Raw genomic sequence first — 23,823 nt, 5'->3', positions numbered from 1 at the left:
ACGTTATTTGTGGAAAATATTGACCGCGTCACAAACCAAACTGCGAAAACAAAACATAATTTCATGGTACATGTATGTCTGTGTTTTTGATAGTTTGGATTACATTTATTATCTTAGATATGTGGATTTAAAATGCAGAAGGGGGTATATGATAAATTCATCATGACTACAGTAACTTGATCCAAAGAGTTGGATCACGTCTCGTTGACAGGCGCGGATCATCAGATCAAACTCGACGCTTCGCGTTTCGTGTGATCTGATGATCCGCGACTGTCAACGAGACGTGATCCGACTCTTCGGATGAAGTAACTGTAGTAATAATATATATTTATTATATACCCAACAATGTATCGTTCTTTGATACTGTGGATTTCACAGCGTGTGACCCGGTTTACCGGATCACACACTGTAATTTTCTGATTCCGTATCAGTATCCTCTGAAACTGATGCAGTCACAATGCATCAACGCAACGTTATTTGTGGAAAATATTGACTGCGTCACAAACCAAACTGCGTACACAAAACATAATGGTATAGTATGTCTGTGTTTTTGATAATTCGGATTACATTTATTATCTTATAAATGTAGATTTAAAACGCATAAGGGGGTATATAATAAATTTATCATGACTACAGTAACTTGATCCGAAGAGTTGGATCACGTCTCGTTGACAGGCGCAGATCATCAGATCAATCTCGACGCTTCGCGTCTCGTGTGATCTGATGATCCGCGCCTGTCAACTCGACGTGATCCGACTCCTCGGATCAAGTTACTGTAGTAATAATATATATTTATTATATACTCATCACTATATCGTTCTTTGATACTGTCGATTTCACAGCGTGTGATCCGGTTTTCTGGACCACCACACTGGTTTTCTGATTCCGTATCACTATCCTCTGAAACTGATGCCGTCACAATGCATCAACGCAATGTTTTTTGTTGAAATATTGACCGTGTCACAAAACAAAACTGTACACAAAACATAATTTCATGGTATGTCTGTGTTTTTGATAATTTGGATTACATTTATTATCTTATAAATGTGGATTTAAAATGCAGATGGGGGTATATATGTTCAAAAGTTTTTAGCAAGGTTAAAGTTTCAGACAGAGTGGCAGAATGAGAGACAGGACAAAAACAATATGCCCCCCGATCTTCGATCAAGGGGGCATAACAATCCCCAGGGTTCTTTAGAGTCCTCTTGGGTTTCTGTTCAGTGCGACGACGACCTCATCCGCCGAAATGTCGTTCATATAACCTTTGCTTTCCCACCGATTCTTTTCTAACACTTATTGAATTATCTTTAACTTTCCCTTTTTATAAAATCAACTTAAATTTGGTTACAGCTTATAAGATCGCCCAGGAAGGAATTGATATCGGATATTTTGAATATGGCCAAGTAAAAATAAACCAATATCACGGAAATACCACTTTTCGAAAGACGGAAGCGTGGTTCAGCATTTACTCGTGGGCTAGTCACAAGTTTGCTAAGGAAAATTCATCGCTTGTTTTTAATCTTACGTTTCGAGTTCAATATTTCACCAGAAATTGCACGTGGTGAGGTTACAATAAGGAGTACTTTACATATATATACACAGGCACTTCAGGCATGATGGATCATGCAACCCCACCCCTAACCTTCTACACACCTTTTTAACTTATGCATTATAAATATACATTCCTGACAATGTAATAACTCACATTTTCAGCGATTGTAAGAATAAATGTTATTATTACTGATAACAGAGATTTCTATAATCTTTATTGTATATTTACAACACATAAGTATAAAAAGAAAATAACTGCGTTGATCCCAGATCAGAAAAAAATAAGGGGGTGCATATCCCATGCCCAAGGGCATGTGGTTTAACAATGATCTATTCTAAAGAACTGTACGTCGACGTATAAATAAAATCCATTCTCACATATAATGGGGCTCACGGCGGGTGTGACCGGTCAACAGGGGATGCTTACTCCTCCTAGGCACCTGATCCCACCTCTGGTGTGTCCAGGGGTCCGTGTTTGCCCAACTATCTATTTTGTATTGCTTGTAGGAGTTATGAGATTGATCACTGTTCGTTATCTTCACCTTACATAATGCAAATACTGGCCAGTTTATCTGAAAATGTTTACTCTCTTCCGAGCCCACGGTATATCAAGTACCAGTTAGGGTCTTGTATGCGCAGTTTCGGATTAATATGGTATTAAATATGGCATTTGGAGAAATTGTGTTGATGGGGGGGGGGGGGGGGGGGGAGCTTTGGCTTCAAATGGGCCCAGGCGAGGTAAATATATTGAAAAAATATAATATTAACAATTTGAATAGGAATTATGTACATAACAATTGACAAAAGTCTTACGGCTGATTAATATAGAGACACTGGGAGGAACTCTTTCTTTATTTATTTAGTAAATAATTATTTGTCATAAAAGTGGAAACCACTATGTTGTATCCTAGCACCTAGAATTGTGAAATCTCATATAAATGTAAACAGTATAGGGCAAATATATATCGATAGTTAAAAGACACTAAGTATCATTAGTTTGTTGTCTTTGGTAAAAAAACAAACATTGATTGGCTCGATATTTCGTAAGCAGTTTCCGTAAAAAATAAAAAGCGATAAAGCTAAAAAGTATAGAAAATCAAGCGCCTTTGAGTATTTATTACCACAGTAAATTCTACTGGAAAATATTGACCTCGATTGACGCGCCGAATACAGCTAGCCTACTTTTGATAGTAACTTAGAGCGATGAAGGACAACTTTAAATAGTTTACATCGCGGAAGTGATTAGAGTCGACATTACAGATAAAATAACCAGGCTAGTTTGGAAACAAACACAATTGATTAGTACGTATGCACATTCAAATTGAACTTTGCTGGGTATAACCCCGATATATTTTGGAGTTTATGCATTGTATTTGCAAAAGTCAAGACCAAGTACCTATCACAAGTTCATACTTATATTAATACTTTTTTCGCTATTAAATTTATAAGTTGTACTTGTACAGTGCAGTTTCGAACTTGAAAGCGTCAGGGGAGGGTTTCGTGCCTCCTCTTGCTTGGGAATATTTGACGTGAGATGTTTCTCAAACATAATGTATATGCCCCTTTCCCCAAATCAAACTGAAGAATTTAATCTGCGTGAACATCCTACAAATTATGAAGTCTCAATCCGGGTGCCGCGTCAAACACATTATAACGTTTATTAGGTAATGAATGTCAGACTTCTAACATTTATAGTGGGTCCCGTATCACGGTTGACGTTGGCTCAATATAGAACCCTCATTGTTACGGCCCTGTGGCCTCTTTCACAAAAATCTTACGATTCAGATGAAAAACGCTGTCATTCTTTTATAATTCGTCACTCATATTTTTCTGAATGAGCAAAACTAACTATATACCTGGCATTCTTACTTGGGGCATAGTTGCACTCAGAAGAGTATAAAGCAGATACAATTTTTTTTATTTTAGTCGCAAGAATTTTTGCGAAAATGGCCACAAAGCGTCATGCATCGGTCAAAACTTGTGGTACTTCACCTACAACACGTGACATCGCAGTGAATTAGCAATAGCCGTGTTTCGAGTTCATCCGGAACACCGTAACGGTTTTTATTTTTTGCGTAGTCAATCTTATCTAAAAACATTCTATCACCACAAGGCGCGTTACGCAAGCTTGACTTACACCTCTGGCAACACTTGGAACCACGTGACAACATAATCACATGATATAAACAGTAATTCTCGTTTTCTTTCCCTTAAAAAGTCTATCTGGCAACAGGTGATACATCAGGCTCTTTCCATAGCCCACTGGCTCTTTGATAAATACATTTTTACTATTTAGCTGTTTGTCTCATATTTTACAAGTTTTATCATAATTTTACAGCCTTTCTTACTTTTATGCTAGCTATCGGCTTTTAAATGGGAGGAGGAAGGGAGAGGTGGTTATTACTTTTATTTTTAAATTATAGTGAATTCCGAGCCCACTCTACATCGAGGCCGAATATAATTACAAATGCGAACAGCACTTACAATTTGTTAAAGATATTTGATAATGTAATTCTTCCGTCGATGTGTAAGATGACCATAATTTCATCTTTGCTATTTTATGCGTTGAGTCTTGTGGGTCGAAGATGGCTGACAAGTCCAATTCTCGACGTTGCTGGCGACACTTTTCTCTCCTTTCGCATAGCCCTCTTCTGTTTGTCCGGCAGATACGATTCTCCTCGTGTATCTGCTCCCATCTTCACTGTAGAGCGCCAGACACTTCGGTCAAGAGTTAGATCTTCCCAGAGTCTTTGCACCGCTTTTTCTGACCACCTCTGGGGCGTAAGCCATTTTCTAGCTCCCCATACAAGAGCTGTTTTGGGATGCGGGTGTCATTCATTCTTCGTACATGACCAGCCCCGCGGAGTTCGACTGAACGCAGCATGGTGTCGATGCTGTTCATGTTGGCACGGCTTGGAACCTTAGTATCTGGGATCTTGTCCTGCCATCAAATGCCCAAAATCCGTAGGCATACTCTGTTGAAGTGGTTTTGTTTCTTGGTTTATCTCTGGTATACCGTCCAGGTCTCACTTGCATTGAATTGTATTGAGTATTGTTTAACGTCCCTCGAGATAATATTTCACTCATATGGAGACGTCACCTTTGCCGGTGAAGGGCCGCAAAAATTAGGCCTATGCTCGGCGCTTATGACCTTTGAGCAGGGAGGGATCTTCATCTTGCCAGACCTGTGACACGGGACCTTGGTTTTTGCGGTCTCATCCGAATGACCGCCCCATTTAGTCGCCTCTTACGACAAGCAAGTGGTACTGAGGATCTATTTTAGCCCGGATCCCCACGGGACTCTCCCTGTTATATATGTACAGTAATATACTTTATCATATAGCTGATAGATAGTCTATTATAAAGTCTGCGTAAAATCTAGAGAATGTTAGCGTTCAATATCCTGAGAATTTATTGAACGCTAACTTTGCATTGCGTAAATTGTTGGCGCCCGAAACATTCCGAGTATGAGCGTTCAATATTGACGTTACCGTAACGACGTAAACAAGCCAAAATGGCAGACGACGGTCCTCCGAATCTGACAGAATATGTATTTGATATTTACTTAAGCAAAATGTTTTACTGTACATAAATTATGATGTTCCCATTTACAAAATCAGTTTGCTTCATGCATTAATGACGGGTTAAATATTGAACAGTTAAGAAATGCATGCTGTTATTGCACATCTTCACCTTAGATGCCAATATTGATGAATTCTCGTCTATTTTGGAGTAGTTTGAGTGAAAAGGGATATAATTTACAACTAAATACTCTAGCCATATAATAAAAGGGTTATTGAACTTATATAGGTGAATATTGGCACTCGTTGGCTGTGAAAATGCACTCGCAAGTCGTGCATTTTGACAGCCAACTCGTGCCAATATTCACCAATATAAGTTCAATAACCCTATAGTATTATGTGTAAATACATGTGTGCGTTAAAAGACGTTTTGCAACGAAAAGAGGGGATATAAACCGTGTGTGTTCTTTCCATTCTCTACCCACAGATGTCGCTCCTCGCTTTTTGTAACACTTCTGTCAATGTCGAAGATTATTGTAAAACCCATTGTAAACTCATGTACAAACGTTAAACGATAGTTGAATCAATAATTTAGGATGTGGAATTTTACGATGAAATTACTTTACCACTTGTTTTTTGATTTTAATAAAAATAAAGGATATTTTACCCATTCTTAGCTACATTGATCATTCTTAAATTCCCTTCCGTTTTCCGTTCCGTGTCTTAGCAACACCCCTCCTAGGCACCTGATCCCATCTATGGTGTGTCCAGGGATCCGTGTTTGTTGTATTCTATGTAGGATTTATAAGATGTATCACTGTTCAATATCCTCTCTTTTATATCATTGTATTCTAGATTCGAATTCAGGCGTCGCATCAATATAATACAAGGGATATTAATATATATCTTCTTTGAACCCATGAACTTACAGATACCAAACCAGCACGGAGTGAATTGTAGTCTCGTCTCTTTCTGTGTATCTTCACATTTCCAAGTACACGGAAAGAGTCAATTCATGAAACGCAATTGTACGTCTGACGTTAAACTTAGAATTTATATAGGTTGTCAAAGAAATTAAAAATAAAGCCAGCGATACCTTTCAATTATGACTTCCATCCAGAACATGATATGATTAAAAAGAGTTGTGTAACTCTTCACCCGCACATATTGGTTATGTTGTAATGATATTGCCTGTAAGAGTATCCGGTTGTACATAACAAGAGCGAAAACGTTGCTTTCCGAGATTGGTAAGCTCAAGCTTTAAATCAAAAAATGCATTTGATTGATTTAATATTGTTTAACGTCCCTCTCGAGAATCTCTCACTAATATGGACACGTCACTATTGCCGGTGAAGGGCTGCAAAACCTAGGCCTATGTTCGGCGCTTACGGCCTTTGAGCAGGGAAGGATCTTCATCGTGCCACACCTACAGTGACACGGGACCTCGGTATTTGCGGTCTCATCAGAAGGACCACCCCATTTAGTTGCCTTTTGCGACAAACAATCGGTACTGAAGACCTATTTTAAACAAGATCTCCACGGGAACGAAAAATGGAAGCCCACCATGGTCTATCATTAGGACATCTTATTTTATACCAATAAATGTTACTGTATATGTAGCGTACATCCCATATTTGTCATATTTTGCTTTGGCGTTTGCAAAACAGGGGTTGTTATTTATCTGATGGGACCATTTCCGGAGGCATTATCATCTTAAATGATATTAACAATTGTCTGCTCAAAACTAAATGACATTGTAAGTGATAATCAGACAGTGATAGGAAGTTAACTCCTTAGCACTGAGCACAACTGCGTGGATCAGTACTTATTTCATTGGTCCAAACATATACACTTATTACATAAATCTATCAACTTGAAACTTTTATTATAAATCAAAATTTGAAAGGGTTTGGAAATGTACATTTTGTGGCGGAAGGATTGTTTAATAAAAAAGTTCCAAATCTGCACAATGTTTAAGTTGATTAGTCCAATGCATCATCTATATTCAATATTTATACCTATTAAGGAGAATTGCAATGTAATTGAGATACAAATATTAGAGACTTAAAAGTAATTGAAATTTGTAAATGCATTAATTTTATATGTTATATTTTTCGAAACAGAACAGCAATTCTCAAAACAAAACAAAAAGTCTTAAGTAATTTACCCGAACGTTTGTATACAAATTCGGCATTTTCACCAATAGTTATTTTTATCTATAACTCCCAGTTTTAAAAGTCCATCTTATATTTTAAGACAAGACTTTGTAACTTAAAACTGTGTGATCCGATGTTCATAAAATTTGTTTTTTGTAGAAAATTAAAGCAGATTAATCTATAATTTAATTTTAAAAGTTATTAACTTTCTCTTAATCACATGCGTGTTAAAAACAACAGTGAGGAGGGTATTTTAAAAGTAAACATAGCGGGTACGCATAAATGATACATTGTTTGATAGATGTCTATAAATAGCCCCACGCGCGACAGGGAAATCCCAAGATTGTGTATATAAAAAAGACACAACTGTCTAATTTTAAGGCTGAAATAGTGTAAAAGAGGTATTTGATGTTTTTATTTCTCTTACATTTATGGCACGGCACTGTTGTAAGACAAAACACAGCTTTACACAGATAGTATAACACCGCCGATGATCTTACCTTAGAAAGCCTGAACTGGACATGTGACTGTTACTTGAAATGGCTGAGTGACATGCAAACACCGATTCAAAGTCAAATAACTCTCATTAAAACAGGTGAGATGATGTATGTCATGCCGTACAGCCTCGTAAATAGGTACGTGCGACGATTTAACAGCGTTTGTACAAGATGTTAAAAATTTGTCGAAATTCAGACCATGTTACTTTAAGACTAGTGAAATTTTCTAAACAAAATTACAATACTCCTAATATGGTATTCTTAGCTTTCAAATTCTATATGGTGATTATTTTAAAAAGGTCATTATTTAGTTCCAATATACAATATTGATCTTTCTATATTTGTGTGTATAAGATTTGATTTGTATTGTTTATGTTGTCTTGACACCAACAGACAAATCCAATATCTCGTGGGGATCCGAGTTAGAATAGGTCCTCAGCAACCCCCTTGCTTGTCGTAAGAGGTGACTAAATGGGGCTGTCCTTCGTATGAGACCGCAAAAACCGAGCTCCCGTGTCACAGCAGGTGTGGCACGATAAAGATGCCTCTCTGCTCAATGGCATAAGCGCCGAGCGTAGGCCTAAATTTTGCAGCCCTTCACCGGCAGTGGTGACGTCTCCATATGAGTGAAATATTCTCGAGAGGGACGTTAAACAATATTCAATCAATCGATCACACGAGAAATGTTTGCAAAACATGTATCCCCCCATTTGGTTCAAAATTTAAAAGGGTTACGTAGTTATATTTTATTGATAGTAGTACCAATATATGGAGCGGACAATATCTACCTATGTACATTTACCCTTTAGGATATACCATTGTTCAAAGTCTGATGTCTGTCAAGCAAAGGGTTTTCAAGATATTGAGCGGTCAGTATATTCCTATATCCAGTTTGACCGTACGACCTCAAAATCAATAGAAATAATCTAATCTTAAGAATGTGCCAGTGTTTTAAGTTTGTCAACCAAAGGGTTCTCAAGATATTAAGCAGAAAATATATTCCTATGTCTAATTTGACCTTTGACCCCAGAATCAATAGAGGTCATGTACCCAGTGTTCCAAGTTTGATGTCTGTCAAGCAAAGGATTGTGAAGGTAGTGAGTGGACAGTATATTCCTATGCCCAGTTTGACCCTTGACCTCAAAATCAATAGGGGTCATCTACTCTTTCCGATGTACCAGTGTATGAAGGTTGGTGTCTGTCAAGAATAAGCGGACAAAATATTCCCATGTTTAGAGTGGATTGACCCTTGACCTTTTGACCTCAATATCAATAGGGGTCCTCTTCTACACATTCCGACGGACAGGTGCACATCAATATCCCCTCTTCTTTGAAAGGACATAAGAAATCACAAGTAAATTTTAAGTATCGAAAGGTCAGCATTAACACACTAGCTCAACGACAAACACTGACCTCAGTTTTTTCTTATGAAAAGTGAAGATAACGAACAGTGATCAATCTCATAACTCCTATAAACAATACAAAATAAAGAGTTGGGCAAACAGGGACCCCTGGAATATACCAGAGGTGGGATCAGGTGCCTAGGAGGAGTAAGCATCCCCTGTCCTGAATATGTTTAAAAACCGTCTTTACTTGTGGATGACTAGAAGTCAAACTGTAGGATTATACGATTGTACTTAATATTGAGCATGTAATGTACCCTCTTCGTTCTACCAAATATCTGAAATCCATAGAGCCTTGCTTAAGACCCAATTTTCTTGTTTAATCAAGACTATGAATTAACTTAATTGATGTTTCATTTTATTAACTGAATCAACTTCTTTCATTCATCATCTCTGTTGCCTAAGCAGTTTTAATTAACTTCTTTGTTGGGAACCTATCTGCCTGTCTACAGCATATACTTTGTACTATACACGACAAAGACTTCTGATAATTAGTTAACGGTGAGCTCTAGCTCGTAAATGGGTTTTGAGTTTTCCTAGTATGTACATGTATCTTCTTAAGGAACCTATATACACTGCACATTTTAGAATCCTAACAGGTGCATTTTTTAATAGAAGCTAATTAAGAGATATAAATTTTGTGTTTGAAGATGGATCGCTACACCATAAGTTGTTTAATGGCTCGTTAAAGCATCTCATTTATATGAAGTATGATTTAACCATAAAAATACTCGTACAAGTTATCAAATACATGCATTTTAAATAAATTTTTGGGCAGTTTTTTTTTTTAAAAAGAAGAACAGAAAAGGTGCTTTATTTGATTGATTCTTTATTGTTTTCAACTTGATACAAAGTCCGCGTCTAGCATTGTTAGAGGGACTGTTGTATCGGATAAACAAGCCCCCCCACCCCCCCCCAAAAAAAACCCGTACAGGCAGTAGTTCCGATCGGACCCCTGTCGACGCCTCAGACACAACAGAAATGCCCGAAGTACATTCAACATTGTGTAACATTTAGGCAGTAAAACGAGGTATGGTCATCTTAACAGATATTGATAACAAAGTTGTGCAGAAATTAAAGGATGAATTAGTGAGTGAAAACAAAAAGGCTTCGAAACATGGCATTAAAAAGAAATTTGATCCCTAATCTAAAAGACAGTACACAAACGAGTCGACGATAAAATAATAAAGATAATACCACAACAAATGAAAAATTCGACCTGTTCAACATGGATCTAAATGACGTGCGACAAACCATCCAACAGCATGAGAGAGGGATCCAAAGGTTGAGCGAAGAGTTGGGCGCCAGAAACGCACAGAAAGAACTCTCGATGTTAAACTTCAACCAGCAATACTCACAGAAGTGCAAAACTGTGCAAAACTAGTCAGAGAAAAACAGAGAACCTCACGAGGGATTTCTGTGATATTTTGAAAGAGAGGGCTGATATTGACGTGTGTTCGGATAAAGTTTCTTTAACTTATTATTAATGCCATAACACTACATGTAATATATATTGCATACCTTTTAGTTTTCACAACCTATCAGATTAACATTAGCTTGTACATATGATAAGGCAGAGTAACTTTATTCCTTTCTAACCCTCTTCCTCTTCTTTCCATCTTTGAATGAGTGCCTATTAGAGTGGATGTGAGTAAATGGTAGATAAATTACCATGTACCTCCTATTCAGGTGGGTTTTAAGGGCATGTTGTTAAGATTGATTGATTGAATATTGTTTTACGTCCCACTCGAGAATATTTCACTCATATGGAGACGTCACCACTGCCAATGAAGGGCTGCAAAATTTCGGCCTATGCTCGGCGCTTATGGCCATTGATCAGGGAGGGATCTTTATCGTGTCACACCTGCTGCGACACGGGACCTAGGTTTTTCCGAAGGACCGCCCCATTCAGTCGCCTCTTACGACAAGCAAGGGGGGTACTGAGGACCAATTTTAACCCGGAACCCCACGGGATCATGTTAAGTACTAGTCTCTGTAAGAATGATGCAGAAGATGGCATACTGATAATCTTTGATTTTAACGAAAATTTCCATAACTCTTCATTACAATGATATATAATGACATACAAAATAAAAATTCTGTGCGGCAACGGTTGTTATGGAAAATTAAATATTTGGGTTTCCACAGGAACCAGTGCATAGTGAATTGCAAAGTGAACAAAAGCATATTTTTCAAGATTTGTATATATAAGAAAATAAAACGTTTCAAAATATAGTGACAATTTATTTGGGAGAAACAAAGGTTACCTCAAAATAAAATTACACAATGATAAATAATCAAATACTGTTATATTAACTACACTGAAATGAGAATTTAATGTAAATAAATCACAATAAAATTCTCTACTGACATGTTGGACCCACTGAAAACATAAGATTTAACAATATTTCCATAACAAATTTTCTTTAGCAACACGCCTAAAATTCAATTCATATAATACAATTGCACAGAAATGAGAATATAACACAACAATATCACCATATAATTCTCTATTGACATGCATTCTCTGTCTAAGTCTTTGGAATTATTTTACATTCATGTTCTATTGACATGCATTCTATGTCTACGTCTTTGGAATTATTTTACATTCATGTTAAAATTTGTAGTTTACAATACAGACCAACAATTTTACTTTGTAAACTGATCGGATCTACTTGTAAATAAACATATATCCAAACTGTTCCCAAACCTATTATAACTAAGTGTCTACAGCTTTATTCTCTTTAAGAATAGGTCCTCAGTACCTCTTGCTTGTCGTAAGAGGCGACTAAGTGGGGCGGTCCTTCGGATGAGACCGCAAAAACCGAGGTCCCGTGTCACAGCAGGTGTGGCACGATAAAGATCCCTCCCTGCTCAATGGCCATAAGCGCCGAGCATAGATCTAAATTTTGCAGCCCTTCACCGGCAGTGGTGACATCTCTATATGAGTAAAATATTCTCCGAGAGGGACGTTAAACAATATTCAATCAATCAATCTTTTAGTATCTGTGGAAACCAATTTCACCTTAGCAACATGCATTAAAATGAATGTATTAACATTTTATAATAAATTCCTCTCAAGAATCATCACACACATAATATGTATCAATAAAAAGCATATTGATTAAAATTCTGATGTGTTTAATATATCAATTGTAAGAATGTACTAAAAGCAAACACATGAAAAGAAATTGCTTCTTGGAATTTCTGTCAGTGGATTTCTTGTAGAGCTGAACTACCAATGCATCATTTTGTGGTGATAACAATGATCTGGACACTTGCAGAGGTGTCAATAATTCATTTTATGTGTGCTTAAAATCATGGTCATAAGTTATATAAAAATATATTTCAAAACAAACCAGTAATATACACAGAAGTAAAAAGAACTCAGCTGCAACATTGCATTTTCTTCAAAAGATATGAATGGAATTCAACTACTATGATCCAACAGTGAGCATTATTTCATAAGGAAATATATATATGGTAGATACCATCTTTAGTATGTGCTTCATATATAATAAAAAAGTACATATTCTTTTCCTAGAATTACCGTGTTGCCATTTATAAGTTGCCAAACTTTCTTTGACTGAGAGGGTGCGAGGCAGTCAAGAACTTCTTGTACAGCTGTTGAGGCCTTCCTTTTCAAAGATAGTAAATTTCGAGGATTCAGATCATCCACTTTTTTCTGATCTGGAATTCAATGGGACTAATTTCCCCCTCACCAATAATGTTTAGCGCTTCATTGATATCTGTAGACCTAAACACATTTAATTATCTAAATAAATCATTGTTTTTCTTATTACACAGTCCTCTAGAACATGTAACAAAATATATATTATCTAACCAGGCATAGAACATCAAAACATCCTGCATTAGTTTTGAAAGTAAGGGACCGGTCAATATTTATTGGGGGTTGGGACCAGTGCATTCCATGTTACCAGTTTTAAAAACCCCAAGTCCTATCTTCTAAGCCTTTAGAGGCATAGGGTCTATCTTTGATCTCAAAATTGACATCACAATATTTTGCAACTCCCAAAAAAATTTTGTAGTGTTAATTATGAGTTATCTATAGCTGCAGCGCTTTGAAATTGAAGTCATTTTGACGTTTTAGCCCTTTATAAAATTTTTGTCTGGAGGACAATATAATAAACTGTTACCCCGCTGATTGGTGGCTACACACAAACATAAGATATGCGAAGTCAACAGGGTACCAGTTTAGGCAAATGAGAACAGGGAATTATTTTGTAATTACTATCGTATCCAATGTGTTTGTAAACATTCTGAAGAACTTTTTTGTGATTTTTTTAGTTATGATCTTAAATTTCACCACTTTTTTGGAACATGCAAAATTTCACAAATATCTTGGACCCTATACCTTTAAGGATACAAAAAGAAGTTGCTGTCCTACATCAGATGTTAAATTTAAAAAAAAAAGAAGTGTGTCCTATCTTATAAATAAATATGTATGATCAAACAAGAATTTTACGTCATAATTGTTGTTACAGATCACATTCTAGTGAAGTTACATATCTCATTATTTTTAACTTGTTATTTTCTTTTGTAAAACTGTTGTTTAAAGTGTTACAGTTTGCATATTTTTCAATTACTGTTTCACTGAATTTTCTCTCATATACATCCAAGTATTTTTCACATCTCGGTATTCTCTATCAAATCATCAAAGACGTGTTTAGTTAAATTCTGGTCTGTATCCTTCAAGTTATGACCCTCATGATATGCCATTTTTATACGCCCGTCATCAGACGGGACGTTTATGGTACAGGGATGTCTGTACGTCCGTCCGTTCGGGGTTTTCTCTTTATAATTTCATTTCCCTTTCACATATCGTGCTGAAACTTGCTGCGTAGCTTCTTTGTGGGTCACTCTAGTTCATACTGCAATTTTGATCCATTTCGACCTTTTTTCCAGGAGTTTTGCCCCTTTATTTGGAAATAATTATGATATGGAGGGTACATAATTTGTCCGCCCTATTCCTCTCACAGTTTTCAAGTGAGAGCCTTCTTATTATCCCCCTCCCCTCCCCCCCCCCCCCCCCCCCCTTAAAAGAAGAGGGACATATTGGTTTGCACCTGTTGGTCGGTAGACCACATGTTGTCCGCTCAATATCTTGAGAACCATTCACTTGATGATAATGCTATTTCATATGTGGGTTGGTTATGAGTAGAAGAGGACCCCTATTGTTTTACAGGTCAAAAGGTCAAGGGTCAATCTAATCTGGACATAGGAATATAATGTCCGCTCAATATTTTGAGAACCCTTTGCTTGAAAAACATCAAACTTAGCACACTGGTACATCCTAAGGAGTAGATGACCCCTATTGATTTTGAGGTCATATGGGCAAGGGTCAAACTGGGCATAGGAATATACTGATCATGTCTAGAGAACCCTTTGCTTGACAGACATCAAACTTGGTACACCAGTACATCTTCAGTATAAGATGACCCATATTGATTTTGAGGTCAAAGGTCAAGGGTCAAACTGGACATAAGAATATAATGTCCGCTCAATATCTTGAGAACCCTTTGCTTGACACACATCAAACTTAGTACACTGGTATATCTTCAGGAGAAGATGACTCCTATTGATTTTGAGGTCAAAGGTCAAGGGTCAAACTAGACATGGAAATATACTGTCTGCTCAATATCTTGAGAACTCTTTTCTTGACAGACATCAATCTTGGTGCACTGATACGTCTTCAGGAGAAGATGACCACTATTGATTTTGAGATCACATGGTCAAGGGTCAAACTGGACATAGGAATATACTGTCCGTTCAATATCTTGATAACCCTTTTGCTTGACAGACATCAAACTTAGTACACTGGTACATCTTCAGGAGAAGATGATCCATATTGATTTTGAGGTCAAAAGTCAATTGTTGAACTGGACATAGTAATATATTGTCTCCTATATTTTAAGAATTATTTGCTTGATTGACACCAAACTTGGTACACTGGTACAGCATAAGGAATAGATGACCCCTATTGATTTGTAGGTCACATGGTCAATTCACTCTTGACACAGGAAGATATTGTCTGCTCAATATTTTGAATTGATGATTCTACTATCAATTAAATGATGTGTGTGTATAACCCTTTTCAATTTTGCACCATGGGGGCATATGTGTTTTACAAACATCTCTTGTTTTGTGAAGTGTTTGTATGGGTATTGAAGATGTGCATATGCGATGGATTTTGATTTTCTGCAATTTTTGAGAAAATTACAGGTTGTTGAACTTAGTCTATTTGGAAATTAATATTCTATGGATGGTACATAATTTGTCCGTCCTACTCCTCCCACAGTTTTCAAGTGACGACCTTCTTATTTTGTGGAGTGTTTGTATGGGTATTGAAGATGTGCATGTGGGATTTTGATTTTCTTACATTTTTGAAAAAATTACAGGTTGTTGAACTTGTCCATTTTGAGGAAATCGAGATTTTTAAGCTAAGACCCTTTGTTCATATGAAAGTGTGTCACAGCCTCATGATGGCTGATGATACCTGAAGCAAAGTTATACAAATTATAGCACACGAAAAACACCCTATGTAAGCATTTCACGGGCGTATTATGTACCGTTTGCGGTACTCTTGTTATTTTTTGTGATTGAAACCAATACTCCATGCAAACCTTGCATGTAATTTTTGCAATTTTAATCACAGCTAAATAATTTTTTTTATTACATGTTTCAACATTAAATTTTTTCAAAAGACAGCTGGCGCGGGTAAGTGAGAAAGTTTTCCAGTTTACTTGCGGTGGGTCGGTGGTCTCTTCCCAGGTACATTGTATCTGGGTTCTCTCTTCCACCAATAAAAACTGGGCGCCACCACATAACTGAAAAATTGTTGAGTGTGGCGGAAAACATTAATCAATCATCAAATGTCCAGTATTTCATTGCAATTTGTCTCTTAATTAGGATATTCAACTTGGACATGAAATAAAGCATGCATACAATTATTCAGTATTATTGCTTGTAAGATAGATAAATTCTAGGATTTGAATTAAAGGTTTGAAATTCTTTTTTTCATTAACCTTTCATCAGAAATTAACATAATTTATCAGAATAATCCTTGAGACAAGGACTTTTGGACCAAAGTCTTCTAAGGTCATTCTGGAAAGGCCAAGGACTCCAAGAACATAAAATTTCCTTATTTCAAACAATTCTTGATTCATGCTTACTCCTCCTAGGCACCTGATCCCACCTCTGGTGTGTCCAGGGGTCCGTGTTTGCCCAACTATCTATTTTGTATTGCTTGTAGGAGTTGAATTAATCACTGTCGTTATCTTCACCTTGCATGAAAGTTCCCATATCGAAACCCTTTCAACAGTAATTGATTATAAGTGATCACAAATATTCTTTGAGCCATGGATTTTTGGACCAATGTCATTTTGGAAAGGTCAAGGTCACCTATACGTGTAACACATACCTTATATAAGTAAAAAAGTCTTTATTTCAACAGTTCTTGAACCGGTATTAATCATGCATCACACAAATATGTAATAAGCAAATGGCTTTTAGACAAAAGTCACTCATGGTCACGGTCACTCCTAGTATATGAAAAAAATTACTTCATTTCAACAATATTTCAACAGTTGGTGATCTTTTGGACCAAGGTCATTCAAGAAAGATCACTCAGAGAATATACTTTATCTAAGGAAAAGTGCTTTATTTCAAGAGTTATTGATCATATATTACATAAATAAGTAATAGGGAAATGGCTTTCAGACAAAGGTCACCCAAGGTCATTTTGTAAAGGTCATCGTCTCAAGATATACCTACACTACATATGGAAAAGATTGTTTTGCTGTTTTCCGCCACACTCAATGTTTCAGTTATCTGGTAGCGCCCAGTTTTATATTGGTGGAATACAATGTACCTGGGAAGAGACCACCGACCTTCCGAATGTAAACTGGAAATTTTCTCACTTACCAGCGTGAGCGGGATTCGAACCCGCGCCAACCAGCCAGTCAAATTGATCATTGTGCGAGTCATTCGTCATAGAAAGTAAATCATTGGTTAGAGACATTTCGGGGAGCATCCATCAGTTTGACTGATGTTCATGTCTGAAAAGTAGGTCACGATCCAAGGTCAAAGGGTCCAAAACTTTGATTCTAAAATAAAGGTCTTGTCACAAGAAATATATACGTTAAAGACATCTCACTTTCTATTCAAAAATTATGAGCTAAGTTAAAGTTTTGAAATTTGAATCGAAGGTCAAGTTGACAGTGTTAAACATCATGGCATGAAATTTTTTGCCATAAAAAATATATGCACGTAATATGAATGCCCTACCTTGAATGATTCAGGAGATATTGCCCAAGTTAGGTTTTATTAATTTTTAGTTTATTTATTTAGGAATAGGCACATATACAATATAAATACAAGACAATATCACAGAGGAACACATAGTTAAAACAAAAGTTGATGTTAAATACATAAGATAAAAAGGTAAATTTTAACAGCTATTTAACTTTAAGAGCACAGTGAGTAAATTAATGTATATGCCTATGCCAAGGATAACCCATGAAAGCCATATAGCTTATTTCCAATGTAGGTCAAACGTCAAGGTCACAAGGTTAAAACCCTTGGTACCAAAAGAAAGGTCTTGTCACAAGGAATGCACGTATAAAACACATGTATGAAAGCCCTATTACTTTATGTGGTTCTTAACCAACATTCTATTCAATCTAAATAGATTGACATTCTATTCAATGGCGTGGTAAAGTACCTCATGATTTCACAATCCATAGAATAATACATGTACCACCTCTCAATTAGTTTATATAATTTTTTGTGTAAATTTTCCTGAAGTGAAAAAAAGATTGTGTTTTGTTTGCAAATAAGAGATTTTGAAATCCAAACTTTGCTTTAGTTTGATGCATGATAGAAAGATGTAAACGTTCTGATTTTTTAAATAAAAATATTTATGAAAATTATAATGGTTATTATACGCCCGTCGAAGACGGGACGTATTATGGTATGGCGTCGTCCGTCCGTCTGTCCGAACCTTGTGGGCAGGATACAGACTGAACCATAAGTCCTAGGACTTTACAACTTGGTACATTTGATCACCATGATGAGAGGAAGATGCCTATTGTTTTTCAAGGTCAGAAGTCAAAGGTCAAGGTCGTAGTATCACTTATTAGGAAAACCTTGTGGGCAGGATACAAACCGAACCGTAAGCTCCAGGATATTATAACTTGGTATATTTGATCACCATGATGAGAGGAAGATGCCTATTATTTTTCAAGGTCAAAGGTTAAGGTCGTAGCATCACTTTTTAGGAAAACCTTGTGGGCAGGATACAAACCAAACCGTAAGCTCCAGGATATTATAACATGGTATATTTGATCATAAGATGAGAGGAAGGTGCCTATTGTGTTTCAAGGTCAAAGGTTAAGGTTGTAGTATCACTTATTACGAAAACCTTGTGGGCAGGATACAAACCGAACCGTAAGCTCCAGGATATTATAACATGGTATATTTGATCATCATGATGAGAGGAAGGTGCCTATTGTTTTTCAAGGTCAAGGTCGTAGTATCACTTATTAGGAAAACCTTGTGGACAGGATACAAACCGAACCGTAAGCTCCAGGATATTATAACTTGGTATATTTGATCACCATGATGAGAGGAAGATGCCTATTGTTTTTCAAGGTCAAAGGTCAAGGTCATAGTATCACTTTTTAGGAAAACCTTGTGGGCAGGATACAAACCGAACCGTAAGCTCCAGGATATTATAACGTGGTATATTTGATCACCATGGTGAGAGGAAGATGCCTATTGTTTTTCAAGGTCAAAGGTCAAGGTCGTAGTATCACTTATTAGGAAAACCTTGTGGGCAGGATACAAACCGAACCGTAAGCTCCAGGATATTATAACTTGGTATATTTGATCATCATGATGAGAGGAAGGTGCCTATTGTTTTTCAAGGTTAAAGATCAAGGTCATAGTATCACTTATTAGGAAAACCTTGTGGGCAGGATACAAACCGAACCGTTAGCATATTTATGAAGTAGCGCATTCTAAGGCTATCCCTCTTTATATATTGATATCCATTTCTACAAGCATAATAATGAATTAGCTCACAGAGGACAGTGCTAACTTCACTAAAATATGAATCCCACTAAAATATGTTTTCCTTGAGCAAAATCTACGGGCGTATTATGCCACGTTGGCGTTGCTCTTGTTTTTGTTAATATTTTACAATGTACAGCTAAAAGTATCAAGAAACGTCATTTGGAAAAAAGACCAATATATTTTAGACAGAAATAGAAATAAAATGTCCAAATTTCAGAAAAATAAGTACCGATCCCGATCAGAAATTACTAAAACAAAAAACTAAAACTAAATTTATGCACTTTTCATCAAGAAACTTCAGATGTACTTTGATTTAATGAATGCATTTAATTTGTTTATCATTTTGACACTAAGGGAATTCTATTTTCTGATTAAAACTAGATGAATGCCCACATAAGCACGGGAAATAACAATTAAATAATATTGCATTGAGGAAGGACTTTTTGAACGTATGCTTGGAATGTTGCTCACATGAATTGAATAAACGATATCTTTAATTCAAATGAATTTAAGAACATTTGTTTAATAATTACGTGCATTAGTTTTGTTATATGTAGTGATATCAAATAAAGTAAACTCAGTATTGCGAATGTGTTTACAATGGTAGTGTTTGACCATTTAAAAGAAAGAAGTTTGACAATTTTCACAAAAACAGGCATGAACAAACACCTGCTTAAATCTGTGTTTGGCAAATGTGGAAACTTGATTCGTAATTTAGATGAACACATAATCATATACTGAAACGTCTGTCTTTCGTGCGATATGTTTTAGACAAAGAAAACTCATTTATGTTGGATTGTGGTGGGGTTTTTTTGGAGAAAAATAGTGAACCGGTCGCTTCAACTTATTACCCAATTTATCAGGAAACCATTGCGTCACTAAATCATTTCACCATGATCACGATGATCCGCGGTGGTTGATTGAAATGATAAATTACTTTAATGGTACCTTTACATACACGGATGTTTCTTACGGATCCTTACGTATTCCATAAATCTGTAAAAGTACACGCATTGTTACGATTTAAACACTTTAAAGAGCTATTTAAGAACGTTTTAAGAGTATTTACTGGCCATTTACGATTTATAACGAGTTCTTGCGATGCATTTACGGTAAACATTTACGATTTGTTCCGAGTGAACACGGATAAATACGAGCAATTTACGACATTTTACGAGCTTTTCAGGGATTGTTACGAGTATATTACTGAAATTTACGATTTAGCTTAGCTTTTACATGTGAATAACGTGTTGATAACGTGCTGTTACGAATAGTTAGGCTTTAGTTACGATTCTTTACGTTTTTATTCAAAAGTGGTCGCAATTGGCTTTATATCATCATTCGAAAACTGACATTACTTGGAACAGCATGTATGTATATTGTATGCAATATGTGTAAATTTTCTGATGTCTTGAAACAACTGAAAGAAACTGTCAGATTTTGCGTCTTTTATACCTTTCCTTAATCGTAAAGTTTAAGTATGTACTCGTAAAGTAACCGTGTCTATACGTAAAGCGCTCGTAATGACTCTGAATAATCCGTAAAGCGATTGTTACCAGACGTGAATGAAATCGTAAATATCACTTCGGCATTCATAATAATCCGTAACATATCGTAAACTAACCGCAAAGATTCCTAAACAAAACTTTTTACGAGTGTTTAACGGATTCTTACGAGCAGTTTACGTGTTCTTGCAACCAGTTTACGATACTTAACACATTGTTACAAGCTATTTACGGAAAATGAAACCCGTCGACAATCGTGAGTAAACTCAGGCGACCTATTACAATCGGTTGTCGTCCGTCGTGCCTTAACAATGACCATTTTTAACTTCTTCTTGATAACTACCAGTCCAATTCGTTTCAAATTTAGTGTGAAACATCTTTGGGACAAGGGGGACATAAATTGTAAATTTCAGGTCTCCAGCACCCCTGGGGTCTTTTTCTCAAGAACCACACACGTTTGAGAAAAACCAAATGTATGGTGATGGAGAGGAGGAAGGCTTCTACCAAAATTGTAAATTTCATAATCCCCGGGGTAGGGGTTCTGACCCCCAAGGCGGGAGTAGTATAAGGCGTCCCGATAGGGAGGTCAACTGAGTGCACTTTTTATGCAAATGAGGTCAAGTAAGGGCGTTTTTCATTGGTCAAGCGGTGTCGGGGTCAACGGAGTGCACTAGGACGGGGTCAACCCCAGCAGGGGTTGTAGAGCGGGTGAATAGGCTGGCCTATGGCCGCTGGTCTATGATGCGGTACTTTCGCTTTGAGTTCCTGGAATGAGTTCCTGCTATTTTTCTGAAAATCCAGTGAAATCCTGTGTATTAAATCTAAAAGAATAACAGTGTATTAAATCTAAAAGAATAACACAAGGTTTTAAGTTGACATGTTTATTAAAGAACAATAGTACAATCCCCAGAGCTGGCACGGTCCCTAGTTTTACCCAGCGCTGTCTACAGGTAATATATATAAAGCGGCGCGCGGTGCATTGGGTGTCACTTTCGACATCATGTCAGACAAGTTACCTACAGGACTTCCACGGAGTTATATTGAACAGCGATTGAGATTTTTGAATGATCAGCTGAACAGACAACGGCAGCGTGAATTACAACTCCGCAGAGAGAATCAACGACGACTACACTATTTACAGCGGGGAGGGGGGAAAAAGAAACTCATTTCGGATTATTACAAAATTCAACTGGAACGAGGACGTCAATCACGGAAATTTAAAGTCAAGGAAAATGTCTACAATGTTGCTTTCAAACCTATTCCAGAGAAAGAAAATACAGCCTTCATTCGTCGGCTCTTCCGGGATATGTTAAAAAATGTGAAACAGGAAATGCGGTGCAATCCCAATGATTATCTACGTTTAAATATTCGGCACCCGTCTCTGGATTCAGCTATTTGGTACGAATTTACGCAGTCCAATCAGCTCAACGAGGACAAAATTCTGAACAAAATAGAATCCGTTCAGCAATCTAAAAAGGAATTCCTAATCACCGACGGGGCAGTGCAGATGGATTTTTTCCATGTCAAATATCCACAAGGCAGCGGGTGCACTAAGAAAAAACATCTACACGTGGATAAGGAGAAATTCAAAAACTCCAAGAGAGCGATCGTTCGCATTCAAAATCCTGAGGATTCTCTCTGCTTGTCCCGGGCTATTGTGGTAGCACGTCTACACAGCCAGAAATCAAACGACCCGGCATGGGAAACGAAATGGTTACGCATGAGAAAAGGGGATTTCAAAACGCTCGACCAGAAACGAGAAGCGATAGCCTTGATGGAACAAGCTGGGTGTGTTATGAACCAGCCGTGTGGGCCGCGTGAATGGGAGCAATTACAGCACGCGCTCGCCCCACAGTATCGATTGAAAATATTTCAATTCAAAACGAATACAACTCGTTTACGACTGGAACCTATTTACAAAGGACCGGGGCACGGGACTTGTTTGAATATCCTGCTGGATAACGAGCATTACGATGCCATTGTGTCTATGGCTGGAGTGACGGAAAACGGATACTATTGCGATTATTGCGATGTTGGTTACAGTCACATTGAAGATCATCGGACCGTCTGTCCTCATCGATGCTCATTTTGTTTAGCCGATACCCCCTGTACCCCGGACGGGACTCAGACGAATTGCCCTCATTGTAAGGGATTTTTCAGAAATGCAGCTTGTTACCAGAACCATTTAAAACCCTACAGCAGTAATACAACGACCACGGTCTGCAGTTTAATGGGGTGTTGTAACCAGTGTCAGAAATGGATGTCCAAGAAATTATTAAAACGCCACGCGTGTGGGGGTCAAACCGAATGCCGCATCTGTCACAAAGTCGTCACCATGCCTCATCACTGCTTTGTACAGACGAAACCCAAACCTAAGAAAGAAAAAGAAGAAGAAGAGGAGTTGAAAATATACATTTATTACGATTTCGAATGCAGTCAGGAAAACGGTATTCACATTCCCAATTTATGCGTGGCAGAACGTGTGTGTCAACATTGCGACAGTGTGGATATCGACAAGCCCTGTTCTCATTGTGAAGGATTCGGATCACAACGCCGCTTCCTATTTCAAGGACCCGACACGTTAAAACAGTTTATGGAATGGCTCTTACAGAGCGAGACCGATGAGCAAGGCCATGTGGAACTCAAACACGATGAAGCCACCATCATTGCCCACAATTTCAAAGGATACGATGGGCAGTTTATTTTGAATTACCTGGTTCACACGGCGTGTATCAAACCCACCGTCATCCTGAACGGCAGTAAAATCTTATCCATGCAAGTCTTGGGGTTGAGATTCATCGATTCTTACAACTTTCTACCCTTTGCTCTTGCCAAGATGCCCTCTGCTTTCGGATTAACGGAATTGAAAAAAGGATATTTCCCGCACTTTTTCAACACGACAGAGAACCAGCAGTATGTGGGTCCTTACCCGGCCGCTCATTTCTACAATCCTGACGATATGTCCACCGCCAATCGTGAAGCCTTCTATACTTGGTACCATCAACAAGAGGGCAAAGTCTTTGATTTCCAGAAAGAATTCTTAGCTTACTGCATCTCGGATGTGGATATTTTACGTCGGTGTTGTGCCCATTTCA

The sequence above is a fragment of the Ostrea edulis genome, chromosome 6 (assembly GCF_947568905.1).
Source record: "Ostrea edulis chromosome 6, xbOstEdul1.1, whole genome shotgun sequence".
Taxonomy (NCBI): Eukaryota; Metazoa; Mollusca; class Bivalvia; order Ostreida; family Ostreidae; genus Ostrea; species Ostrea edulis.
Note: the sequence above shows the minus strand (reverse complement) of the source record.